The sequence below is a fragment of the Misgurnus anguillicaudatus genome, chromosome 23 (genome assembly GCF_027580225.2).
Source record: "Misgurnus anguillicaudatus chromosome 23, ASM2758022v2, whole genome shotgun sequence".
In the NCBI taxonomy this organism is placed as follows: domain Eukaryota; kingdom Metazoa; phylum Chordata; class Actinopteri; order Cypriniformes; family Cobitidae; genus Misgurnus; species Misgurnus anguillicaudatus.
This window is the reverse complement of record NC_073359.2, coordinates 24,350,605-24,363,553: the sequence shown is the minus strand read 5'-3', so window position 1 is coordinate 24,363,553 and position 12,949 is coordinate 24,350,605. Positions and strand designations below refer to the sequence as shown.

The following is a 12,949-nucleotide window of genomic DNA, read 5'->3' as shown; positions in this document are numbered from 1 at the left end:
CATGCGGCGCAGCATGACGCTGAGCTGCGCGGCCGGTGTGCGATCCCCTTAAGAGCGCCATCTAGTGGATAATTACAGATTACAGTAAAAACTCATCTGGAAAGCGTCATTGGCAGGGAAAAGTTTTCTCTTAATTAACGAGATAACTCGTCAATGGCGGGGAAAGAGTTAAGGAAATCTATACTTATCTCAGATCATGTAACATTGTCATAAAAAACGTCCCTTGCTGTTTCTGAGGTGGTACCCTTTTAAAACATTTATACATATCAGTACCTAATGCTACATATCAGGACCTTTTTATAGGTCCCAGTGATAGCTGTAGTACAAATTTTGAATTTTTTTTCTGACGAGGTATGTGAATGTCACCCATTAGTATCAATAGAGCTATGAAGTGTGACTCTTACACCCTTAAGACATTTGTAACACAAACCAGATTCATTTGTCAGACCAACTTTACTACAATTAGATGAGCTTGTAGTCCAGCCATATTAAATCAGATCAAACTGATGAATCTTATTATCTGCCTCTGGCTCTCTATCTCTCTCTCTCTCTCTCGCTCGCTCACTGTATGTAGTTGAAATATGACATGATGGTAATTAACTGCTCTGCTTTAGTGTGTTGATAGCATCATTCAACATATGGATGTCATGTTAATCTCAGGCATCTAGATGTGATGTGACAGCACAGACTCACATTATGCAAAATTTAAAGGTTTAAGTCATTTCATAGGTAGTAAAATAACGTCTCCTGTTTTGGATTAATGTGCATAGACGACTATAAATCAGACTTGGATGTAACTTTGTGTTTCTGCTGGTCTGTACGAGTCATGTGTTTGTTTGATGATGTGTAATGTTAATGTCAGGTGAATTAGGTCAGTGATAATCTAGTATCTGGGCAATAAAGGTCAACGTGTAGACATCTGCCCCAGGTCAAATACTGTACTTTATTGTATATGTCAGGATTTTTCTGCGTATGATTGCATCGTGGGATGGTAGATGATGTATGGCCACCAGAATCTACAGATGAGTCTTGATACACCGCCTGCAGTTTGTAAAATGATACACGTTATGAATTTTAATGCATCACCCAGTCAAATTTATTCAGTTATGTCAACAAGTTAAAGTTCAGTTATATCTCCACCACATGTCATGATTTGACGGTGTTTATCATACTGCTTGTATTGTTGTAGTATTTGATAGATGTACAAAGTTTATATTTTGTCAACAATGCTTTTTTTGTCTAATGACTATTATTTTTAAACCTTGATCCAACTGTGCACATTTTTCGACAAATGCATATGCAATAAGGTGAGGCACAAAAATAAATTTTTGGGCCATTTTTGCCTTTATGTGATGTAGACAACAAGAAAGTACAGGGTGGAGGGATGGGTATGGTATGGGATCGGCAAAGGACATCGAGCCGGAATACGAACTTGGGCCGCCGAAAGTGCATTTGCATTATATGTCATATACACGATATTACAAAATAATAATAAAAAACATACAGTATAGAGCAAATTTGACAGCTTGTTTTGGGGTTCAGTAAAATAAAATAACTTTCGAAACGTGTCTTCACACAATAGAGCTGATACTCCCTGCGTTAGTGTTTCGCTGTACTTACATCAACCAGAAACCCTGACTGAAATACTGCTATATGAAAACCTTTCATGTTATTTCTACTTCAAACAAGACTTACAGATGCTGATTGATGAAGCGTGAGTGACAGACAACATCAAAACCACCGTATGTGTGTGCGCGTCTATACCGATGTTTACTCGCTTGACTGACTCTGAATCGATGAACTTCAGGAGGTGCAGTTTGTGTGGACCACTCCACTTATATCACATATTTCGGCATTTTCCTGCTGCTGTCGCAAACGAAGCATATTATTTCTGTTAAGAATGTTTTTCATTTCGGGAGGCAATGGTGTAGTGTTCGAATTCCAGCTCGGGGTCCTTTGCCGATCCCGTACCCCTCTCTCCACCCTGTACTTTCCTGTCCTCTCCTTACATACTATTAAATAAATGAAAAAATGCCACCCCTCCAAAAAAAAATGTCATGTAGGCATTTTTAGCAGATTACAAAGTGAGCCATTCGTCTTAAAGCCATACGTCCTCATTTGTTTGTCAGGTTAGAATTTGTTAAATTATTACCTCAGTTTGCAAACAAAATGTTAAAACAATGTTTGTACTTTGTTTAGTTGTAGGTCAAAATTCATCAACAATCATGAAATATCTGTTAAATAACGTTTGGAAATATAATGTTGGCTTTTTGTTTAACGCATGAACACAATTTGCAAACAAAATGTTAAACATCCACTTTAACAATGTTTGTTTGTGCTTGGCGTGTTTGTTCATTGCAGTTCTTCAACAAAACACAAAATATTTATTAAATGTTTGTATAATGTTTGTTTGCCTTGGCACCACTTCTCACAAACAAAATGCTAATAATTCACTTTAACAATGTTTGTTTGTACTTTGTTTGGTTGTACGTCAAAAATTCAATATTTACTTTGTTTGGTTGTACGTCAAAATTCGCGAACAAAACCTAAAATATCTGTTAAATAACGTTTGTAAAACGTTTGCTTTTAGTTTAATGCATCACCACAATTTGCAAACAAAAGGTTAAGCATCCACTTTAACAATGTTTGTTTGTTTACTTTGTTTGGTTGCACGTCAAAAATTCTCGAACAAAACACAAAATATCTGTTAAATAACGTTTGTGAAACATTAGCTTTTTGTTCGACGCTTCACCACAATTTGCAAACAAAAGGTTAACCATCACTTTAACAATGTTTGTTTGTTTACTTTGTTTGTTTGTACGTCAAAAATTCTCGAACAAAACACAAAATATCTGTTAAATAACGTTTGTAACGTTTGATTTTTGTTTGACGCATCACCACAATTTGCAAACAAAAGGTTAAGCATTCACTTTAACAATGATTGTTTGTACTTTGCATGTTTGTTCATCGCAATTTGCCAACAAAACACAAAATATCTATTAAATGTTTATAAAATGTTTGTTTGCCTGGTCACCACTTCTCACAAACAAAATGCTAATAATTCACTTTAATAAAAAAATTCTACTATGTATGTTTGTACTTCAAAATTCACGAACAAAACACGAAATATCTGTTAAATAACGTTTGTAAAACATTCGCTTTTTTGACAGATCACCACAATTTGCAAACAAAAGGTTATATGTACACTTTAAGAATGTTTGTTTGTAATTTGTTTGTTTGTACGTCAAAATTCACAAAGAAAACACAAAATATCTGTTAAATAACGTTTGTAAAACATTTGCTTTTTGCTTGACGCCCTTACCACAATTTGCAAACAAAAGGTTGAACATCCACTTTAACAATGTTTGTTTGTAATTTGTTTGTTTGTTCATCAAAAATTCACAAAGAAAACACAAAATATTCTGTTTTTGTTTGACGCATAACCACAATTTTCAAACCAGAAGTTGAACATCCACTTTAACAATGTTTGTTTTTTTAATTTGTTTGGTTGTACGTCAAAAATTCACGAAAAAAAACCAAAATGTCTGTTAAATAACTTTGTAAAACTTTTTCTTTTTGTTTGACTCCCTTACCACAATTTGCAAACAAAAGGTTGAGCATCCGCTTTAACAATGTTTGTTTGTAATTTGCTTGTTTGTACGTCAAAAATTCATGAAGAAAACACGAAATATCTGTTAAATAACGTTTGCTTTTAGTTTGATGGATCACCACAATTTGCAAACAAAAGGTTAAACATCCACTTGTTTGTTTGTACTTTGTGATGTTTGTTCATCACAACTCTCAAGTTAAACATGTGTTAAATAATGTTTGTTTGGCTCGTCACCATTTTCCACGAACAAAATGCTAAACATCAACTTTAACGAAAGTGGTTTGTACATTTTCTAACTTTCGACCACAACTGTATGTTTAGCCAAGGATAAATAAAGGTCTGTTGACTATTGCCACACTTCAGTTTCACAAAGGGACACTTGTTATGTGCTCCTAATGTGTTATATTGTTTGAGGATGCACTCAGAGGGAGAGACGGTCAATCCGATGTACATTTATTATCATGTGTGTCTACAGAGGCGTCATATGGTGGCCCCATCCGGTTTATCTGTCTGGGTTCGAAACACACGCGCTGGGCTTAATGTGTGTTGATGGAGGCAGGTTAGGACCCCAAAACGTGTGCGTGTGTGCTGTGTGCCATGCATGTCGAGAGGGGAGGAGGTTGTGTGTCTGTTTGTGAATTTCCCTCAGGTGAAGAGCTCTCTCTATGTGTGTGTGTGTGTGACATACATTTCACAAAAATGCTTAGTATGACAATGATTTTAGCCTTCGGAAAATGTCACTGTTCAGCTCTCTTTCCCTTAGCACAGCGCTGTGTGTGTGTGTGTGTGTTGCGAGGGAGTGAGACAGGCTTGTGGCAATTCTGTGACACAAATGCACACCTGCCAACACATGGACAAAGCAGGTGACCGAGCAAAATAACACCACAGTATATCCTCTGCATACTGTATGCAAAAGGAATGATATGTTATGCAGTGTATTTTATATTTTTTTATTATCAGCATCGGCTAACATATGCAAATTAAATCCTCTTTAAATTCTCCCTCTTTCATGCCCCCCTGTCGTACTGTATATCCGTTCTGTTCCACACTGCTAAAACTATTGATATTAAATACTCTTTCCTTTTCATCATAATTAAGGCAGCGATAAGAACAAAGGCTTTGGGATGGGAGGAGGGTGTGCCTCAGGACAGAGAGGGGTTTTCTGGGTCCCCTGCTGAACTGAAAACCCCTGGAGCTGCTGCCACCCACTGCTCCGCACGAATTAAACTGACAGCAGCTTTTTACACAGAAAAATATTAAAGTCCTGACTGTGGGAGAAGAGTGCTGTGTGAACGTATTTGATTTGCAAGACTTATTTCATGCTACGGACATAAATGAGGCAAATCATTTGGTGTGTCCATAAATGTATTTGTTTATAGACATATTGGACTTTTTTTGTTTAATACTCACGTGACAAAATACTGTAGCATACTTCAGTGTTTACTATAGTAATTTGTAGTATATTAAAGTATAGTTACTACACTTTGTAAATGTATAATAGAATGTTACATAATGAACTGTTAATGATAAACAACTGAATAGCATAATAATTTTTATTATTTACTATAGTAAACTGTAATACACTGTAGTATTTTATAGTCATTTAATGTATGCTATAGTATTCTTTAGAAATAACTATAGTGAACAAATAAACTTTAGTATATACTGTAGTATACTTTCATATTTACTATAGTAAATTGTTATATACTCTAGTACATATAATAATTAATACACTTTGTTAATGTATACTATAGTATTACATAGTATTAAATGTGTGAATTGATGTTTGTAGACTACTAAATACCATAGTAAATTTGAGTATTTACTGTAGTAAATGCTAGTACCCTATAGTAAAGTATAGTAATTGAATGTATGCTATAGTATCCTTTACTAAAAACTATAGTAAAGTGATAAACTGCAATAAATACTGTAGTATACTTTAATATTTACTATAGTAAACTGTATTATACTGTAGTATTTCATAGTAATTTAATGTATGCTATAGTATTCTTTAGTAATAAATATAGTGAACTGATAAACTGCAGTAAATACTGTATTATACTTTAATATTTACTATAGTAAACTGTAATATAGTCATGACACAAACAATTTTGTGTGTCCATAAATGTATTTGTTTATGGACATATTGGACTTTTTTGTTTAATACCCACGTGACAAAATACTGTAGCATACTTCAGTGTTTACTATAGTAATTTGTAGTATATTAAAGTATAGTTACTACACTTTTTAAATGTATAATAGAATGTTACATAATGAACTGTTAATGATAAACATATGAATAGCATAATAATTTGTATTATTTACTATAGTAAACTGTAATATACTGTAGTATTTTATAGTCATTTAATTTATGCCTTAGTAATAACTATAGTGAACAAATAAACTTTAGAAAATACTGTAGTATACTTTCATATTTACTATAGTAAATTGTTATATACTCTCTAGTGCATATAATAATTAATACACTTTGTTAATGTATACTATAGTATTACATAGTATTAAATGTGTGAATTGATGAACTGTAGGCTACTAAATACCGTAGTAAATTTGAGTATTTACTGTAGTAAATGCAGTAACCTGTAGTAAGGTATGGTAATTTAATGTACTATAGTATCCTTTAGTAAAAACTATAGTAAAGTGATAAACTGCAATAAATACTGTAGTATACTTTAATATTTACTATAGTAAACTGTAATATACTGTAGTTTTTATAGTAATTTTATGTATGCTTTAGTATTTTAATCTTTAGTAATAACTATAGTGAACTGATAAACTGCAGTAAATAATGTATACTTCAATATTTGATATAATAAATTGTAATATACTGTAGTACATATAATAATTAATACACTTTGTTAATGTATACTATAGTATTATAGTATTAAATGTGTGAATTGATGAACTGTAGGCTACTAAATACCATAGTACATTTGAGTATTTACTGTAGTAAAAGCCAGTAACCTGTAGTAAAGTATAGTCATTTAATGTATGCTATAGTATCCTTTAGTAAAAACTATAGTAAAGTGATAAACTGCAATAAATACTGTAGTATACTTTAAAATTTACTATAGTAAACTGTATTATACTGTAGTATTTCATAGTAATTTAATGTATGCTATAGTATTCTTTAGTAATAAATATAGTGAACTGATAAACTGCAGTAAATAATGTATACTTCAATATTTACTATAGTAAACTGTAATATACTCATGACACAAATCAAATGTATTTGTTTATGGACGTATTGGACTTTATTTTGTTCAATACCCACGTGACAAAATACTATAGTATACTAGTATTTACTATAGTAATTTGTAGTATATTACACTACACTTTGTTAATGTATGCTATAGTGTTACATAGTATGAACTGATAATAATAAACTACTTAATACCAAAATGCATTTTATTATTTACTATAGTAAACTGTAATATACTGTAGTTTTTATAGTAATTTTAGTGGTGCCGGGGGGGGGGCCCAGTTTTAAAATACATTAATTTATTATGAATTCTGTGAAATTAAACCTAAAAAAAAAAATAAGGCAGCACTACTTTGTATAATTTAATGTTTTGTTTAATTAAAGTGTGAAGTTTTAGAACTGTTTTTTGTCATAAATTTTCTTTGGGGGGGCCGCGAAGGAATGCACCATACACAAAAGGGGGTCGCACGCTGAAAAAGTTTGAGAACCACTGTGCTATAGTATTTGAATCTTTTGTAAGAACTATAGTGAACTGATAAACTGTGGTAAATACTGTATACTTATTTATTTGCTATAGTAAATTGTAATATACTGTAGTACATATAATAATGACTACTTTGTTAATGTATACTATAGTATTACATGTTATTAACTGTGTGAATTGATGAACTGTAGGCTACTAAATACCATACTCAATTTGAGTATTTACTGTAGTAAACACTAGTAACCTATAGTAAAGTTGAGTAATTTAATGTATGCTATAGTATCCTTTAGTAATAACTATAATAAAGTGATAAACTACAGTAAATACTGTATACTTCAATATTTACTATAGTAAACTGTAATATACTGTTGTATTTTATAGTAATTTAATGTATGCTATAGTATTTGAATCTTTAGTAATAACTATAATAAAGTGATAAACTGCAGTAAATACTGTATACTTCAATATTTACTATAGTAAATTGTTATATACTGTAGTACATTTAATAATTGCTACACTTTGTTAATGTGTACTACAGTATTACATAGTATTAACTGTGTGAATTCAGGAACTGTAGGCTACTAAATAAATACCGTAGTACATTTGAGTATTTACTGTAATAAATGCCAATAACCTATAGTAAAGTATAGTAATTTAATGTACCATAGTATAATTTAGTAATAACTATAGTAAAGTGATAAACTGCAGTAAGTACAGTTATACTTCAATATTTACTATAGTATATTGTAGTATGCTGTAGTATATTATAGTAATTACTACACTCTGTTGATGTATAGTATTCTGTAAATACTATAGTAAACTCTAGTAAATACTGTAGTATACTATAGTAAGATTCAAAAACAGTAGAGTTTCTAGGAATTTTACTACAGCTTACTTTAGTAAATATTAACATATACTACAGTTTTTCATGTAAGCAAGTGGTTCCCAACCTTTTTCCCTTCAAGGCCCCATAGTTGCCCACAACAATATTTGAAGACCCCCACTTACTGAATTTTTTCCAAATAAAGTGTGTAGCTGTCTGTATATTCACTACTAAAATTGCCAAAAAATAAGAAACATCTTGATTTTTGCATGTTTTAACTTATTTAAATTCTTGTTTTGTCCAGCTTTTTATAATTTTAAGTCATCTTGAGGCCCCCTTGGAAATCTGCTGAGTACCTTCTGTGGTCCCCGACCCCCTGTTTGGGAAACACTGGTTTAAAAAATGTGTCTTTAAATGGTTTGTTGATTTTTTTTAAAGAATTTTATGCTTGAACTCCAAGTATGCGTAGCATGCACATGTGAAGATGGTTGCATTTTTCACTCCAGATGGTATGAAGTAAACTCCAGTCAGCTATGAGAGGTCGGTCAGCTCACACCACACACGAACACCTTCGAAATATTATGAGTGCCAGAATTTCCAGTCATGGGTTTAAACAAGTCAATGTGGAAAGAGAATAAGGAATGTTGCTTTTCTGTTATTAAAGCCTTTCATCACTAAAGGGCACATGTTGCTAAAGGCAGAGATTATCCTAAAACTTGTTTTCTGTCAGTCAAATTTAGTTCAAAGACCCGCTGTGGTTGAAGATTTGTTTGCACGGGGCCAAAAGGAATTACGATTATGCTGTTTACCTGTAATGTGATGGAAATTCGATTTTCGTGCTTGCCATTTGCAAAACGGGTTTGATGCGTCTCGAAAGTTCCCCGGCATCGCTGATGGCGATGAGGCGCTTGTGAGTTGGCGGCGACAGATGTGATTGTTTCTCAAAGCGAGCAAGTCTTGTGTTCATCTGAGGGTCGGAAAATCAAATTAAGTTAATGAGCCGCCAGCAGTCCTCCATCATCTCTCCTGAGAAAGAGAGGGAGAACGAAACGGCTACGGGAATGTGCTGATTCTTGGCACAAGGCCTTGACAGCGTAGCATAACGGGACCTGTTCTGAGTCATACATTTTGTTCAAGTCCCTTGGTCGGAAACCTGAACCGTCCGAGCGACCCTAATACATGTTTTACCAGTATCGAGAGATCAGACGGCCTGATTTGACGCATAAATTAGGCTGAGATTTGTACAGCATCATTTTACATTTCGAAATCCATTTTACTTCCGTATTTTATAAGGTTACGTTTACACGACAGCAATCTAGTAAAAACTGAAATGTGTTCCTTTGCAATTTTGAAAAATTCAATGAACGCACGACAACGCTGTTAAAATGTGTTTATAAAGATCTTTATAAGGATCTACACGACCAAATATGCTGTATTACGTGTTCCAGTCCAGTAGATGGCGATGGTACTGTGTAAAGAAACTAGTGCTGGGCAAATGATTAATCGCGATTAATTGAATACAAAATATGTTTTTTTGCATTATTTATGAGCGTGTACTGTGTGTAATTATTATGTATATTTAAATACACAAACATACATGTATACATTTAAGGAAAAATTTTTATATCATTTTTTATTTATATATATAATATATAATTGCTCTTAATAACTTTGTAAACATCAAGCAGGTCCCGAACTTTATTTTTTAATTCCTGCATGTTTTTTTAAACAAAAATCTCAAGTGGATGGACACTATTTACTAACGCTGCGTCTCAGTTTATCCAACAATGTGCTAGGCTTAGGGTTAAACAGAAATTGTGCCTTGTGTTAATCGCACGTTAATAAAATTTGTGTCGTTAAAATGGATTTACGTTAATTTTGACAGACCTAATAAATAATAATTACACTCAACACGCACACATATATCATGCAAAAACTGTACTTTTTTGTAAAAAAAAAGTTTGGTATGTGATTAATCGCGATTAGTCGTTTGCCCAACATTAAAAGAAACAATACACACATGCGCACATACACATTCTTCTAAAGAGCGATAAATACAAACAATCAAGGACGGCAAAAGCATCGAGCAGTTTTGTTTAGACGGATGATCAGGTTTGTTTATTACTAAAAGTGACCCTCTCCGATAAAGCGGCAACATTTTGTAATGTTTGCTGGAGTAGCATAAATATATTTAGTATTTTATGTAGGGATGCACCGATATGGAAATTTTGGGCGATACCGATAACCGATAAAACTTTATATTTGGCGGCCGATAACCGATATATATATAGGCTGATAAATATTCCTATTATTTTCACAATGAAAAACTCGCAGACCGCGGACATCTTGTCTTTGCGCTAGACTAGCATACTCTTCTTAAGCCGGCAACACGTGTCATCTTCGTGCTATGTCACAGAAAGCACCAATCAATACTCCACATGGCCAGCAATGAGCAAGTGAAGTGGTTCAACAAACCAAAATATCCATCATTTATCGACTTTCATTTATGGGCCTAATTTTGCTATCAGACCGATAAACGATAATATTAAAAATAAGCAGTTATCGGCCGATAACGGTATGTCGGACGATATATCGTGCATCCCTAATTTTATGCGATGCAAACACATCCCTGTAAGCCACCATTGTTGTTTTGTGTATACTCGCGCATGCATATAGACTGAATTAAAACATGCATTATCATATATTTGCATTTTTAAAGTTTACAAAGAACTTGCACTTTGGCACCTATCTTTAACTCTTTCACCGCCATTGACGAGTTCTCTCAACAATTAAGAGAAAACATTTCTCTGCCAATGACACTTTTCTGATGAGTTTTTATGGTAATCTGTAATTCCACGATTATCCACTAGATGGCTCTTTTTTATAAAAAATGTATACTATTTATAAAAAACCGAAGCAAAAACGAAATAAATTAATTTTGTAGTCATTGTTTTGATCATCGGTCTACAAAAATGCAATTATTTTAGCTTTTTGCCCAAAATTGGGTATTTTTGAAAAAACCTACCCATATTTAAGAGGTTATAAAAAGAGGACAAAAGAAGATATGATTAAAGTTTTTTCTCGTTTTGTTTGTTTGTTTGAAAGCAGAGGGTCTGTTTTTTATTTGATATATTTGTATGTTTATATATTTATAGAAGAAAATTTTCCTGGAAGGCATTTTGTGAAAATCACAAAAAATGCTGGGGGCCAACTTAAAAAAAAAAAAAAAGGCTGGCGGAGAATGAGTAAAACAAAAGTTTGTGTTATCAGGACCCCAAAACATTGTTGTGTAAGCAAACTTTCCCCATTTTCAGTTGTAAACATTGTCGTGTAAACAGCACATCTAAGTGGAAAACTAGGTGGAACTTTGATCCTATCCATTGGGAAATGATTAGATTGTCATATGGATGGATGGATGCTTCCGATGAACCACCATAAAGGCTTTAATAAATGGGTGGGGTGGATGAAGGGCAGTAGTTAAAAAATAAGGACATCGGCCGAAAAGTCGTTTCGTTTATCATTGCTAAAGGAGTTGTCCCTCAAAAATGTCCTTGACCAGTGTGTATGAGGGATGATATGCTCATATAAAGTTTAATATCTGCCGCAGACAAATGCCAAGTAATTAAGATTCAGCTCACGATTTGGATTTGAATTAACAGGGTGTCGAGACTCGAGCACAGCAGGCAATGCTTAATATTACGATTGTTTATAACACTGATATATCTCTCTTATATTTTAGTTTTAGCAAATAACAGGCCTAAAAATATGCGCTTGTTGTTATGTATTACATTTAAGTTAATAGTTAATCACCAAGCCCATTTGCTGTATCTTCAGAATGCAAATTCGCAACAGAAAGCAAAATGCTTTCATGCATTCTTGCATGTTGACCTTGCAGGCCCGAGAGATGGTCACGCTGCAGCACGTGCTCCCATGCGTCTCGCCCTGCACCGCAGAGAGCCGCTGACCCGTTAGTTTCCTCACCCAGCCTGAATACACCAGATGGTGGCTGCTGGTGATACAGATGCATGTGTGTGCATCTGGCTGAAATTTCACTTCATTTCAGCTCTGTTCTGACAGACATGTCACTCAAACTTTCACCCGGTCCTCCTCGAGGAGTCAAACAGACTTTTACCCCCTGATGACATTTTCACTTTGTCTCGCATTCAGCTACATAATCCTCATGTTGACAAAAAACACTATAATGGTTCCATTACAAACACCATTACAAAAGTCCTTTATGTGGTGTTTTGTCTTATTCCATTAGGATTTAATGGTGCTTATTAGTTCCCATCCACCAGATAACATACCACCAATAGAACCCAACACATTACCAGTAGATACAATGAGACCATTATGTTTTCCATTAAGACCAATACAGTTTTCATTATAACCATTTTACTCTTTAATGTTGTTTCCTGTTTAGGTTTTTGTTTCTGATATCTTTCTATTCAGTTATATACTGGAACAGGTACAGAATAGAAATGTTTGGCTTCTGCTGACACCTGCTGGATATGATCTGTTAACGCATGCGCAATGTCATCGTGACGCAATCGACCCGCACGATTTCATAGCGGCACACTGACTGAACCTGGACAGAAATAAAGGTGAGGAAATTTTGCATTATATGCCTTTTTAACGAAGCTTATGCTTACTACAAACATTTTCTCAAATGGGATACGATATCAATAAAAACAAAATGATTACTAGACAGATTTAGTCACGCAAAAAGGGAAAATCATAGCATTACATTTATATTAAACATTTAAATAAACTTTCATAGAGCATTCAAACGTTCATAATATATTAAAAATC

The 12,949-nt window shown here is 33.6% G+C and overlaps 1 long non-coding RNA gene across 1 annotated transcript in view; it reads left to right on the top strand.

The window, feature by feature from the left end:
* LOC141359547 (uncharacterized) overlaps positions 1 to 5,178 on the top strand; it is a 35,135-nt gene extending 29,957 nt beyond the window's left edge. Inside the window, exons 3-4 of the long non-coding RNA XR_012366040.1 lie at positions 4,086 to 4,497; positions 4,709 to 5,178. This is a non-coding gene — a long non-coding RNA (uncharacterized lncRNA). The remainder of the gene's footprint in view (positions 1 to 4,085; positions 4,498 to 4,708) is intronic.
* The last annotated feature ends 7,771 nt before the right edge of the window (positions 5,179 to 12,949 follow it).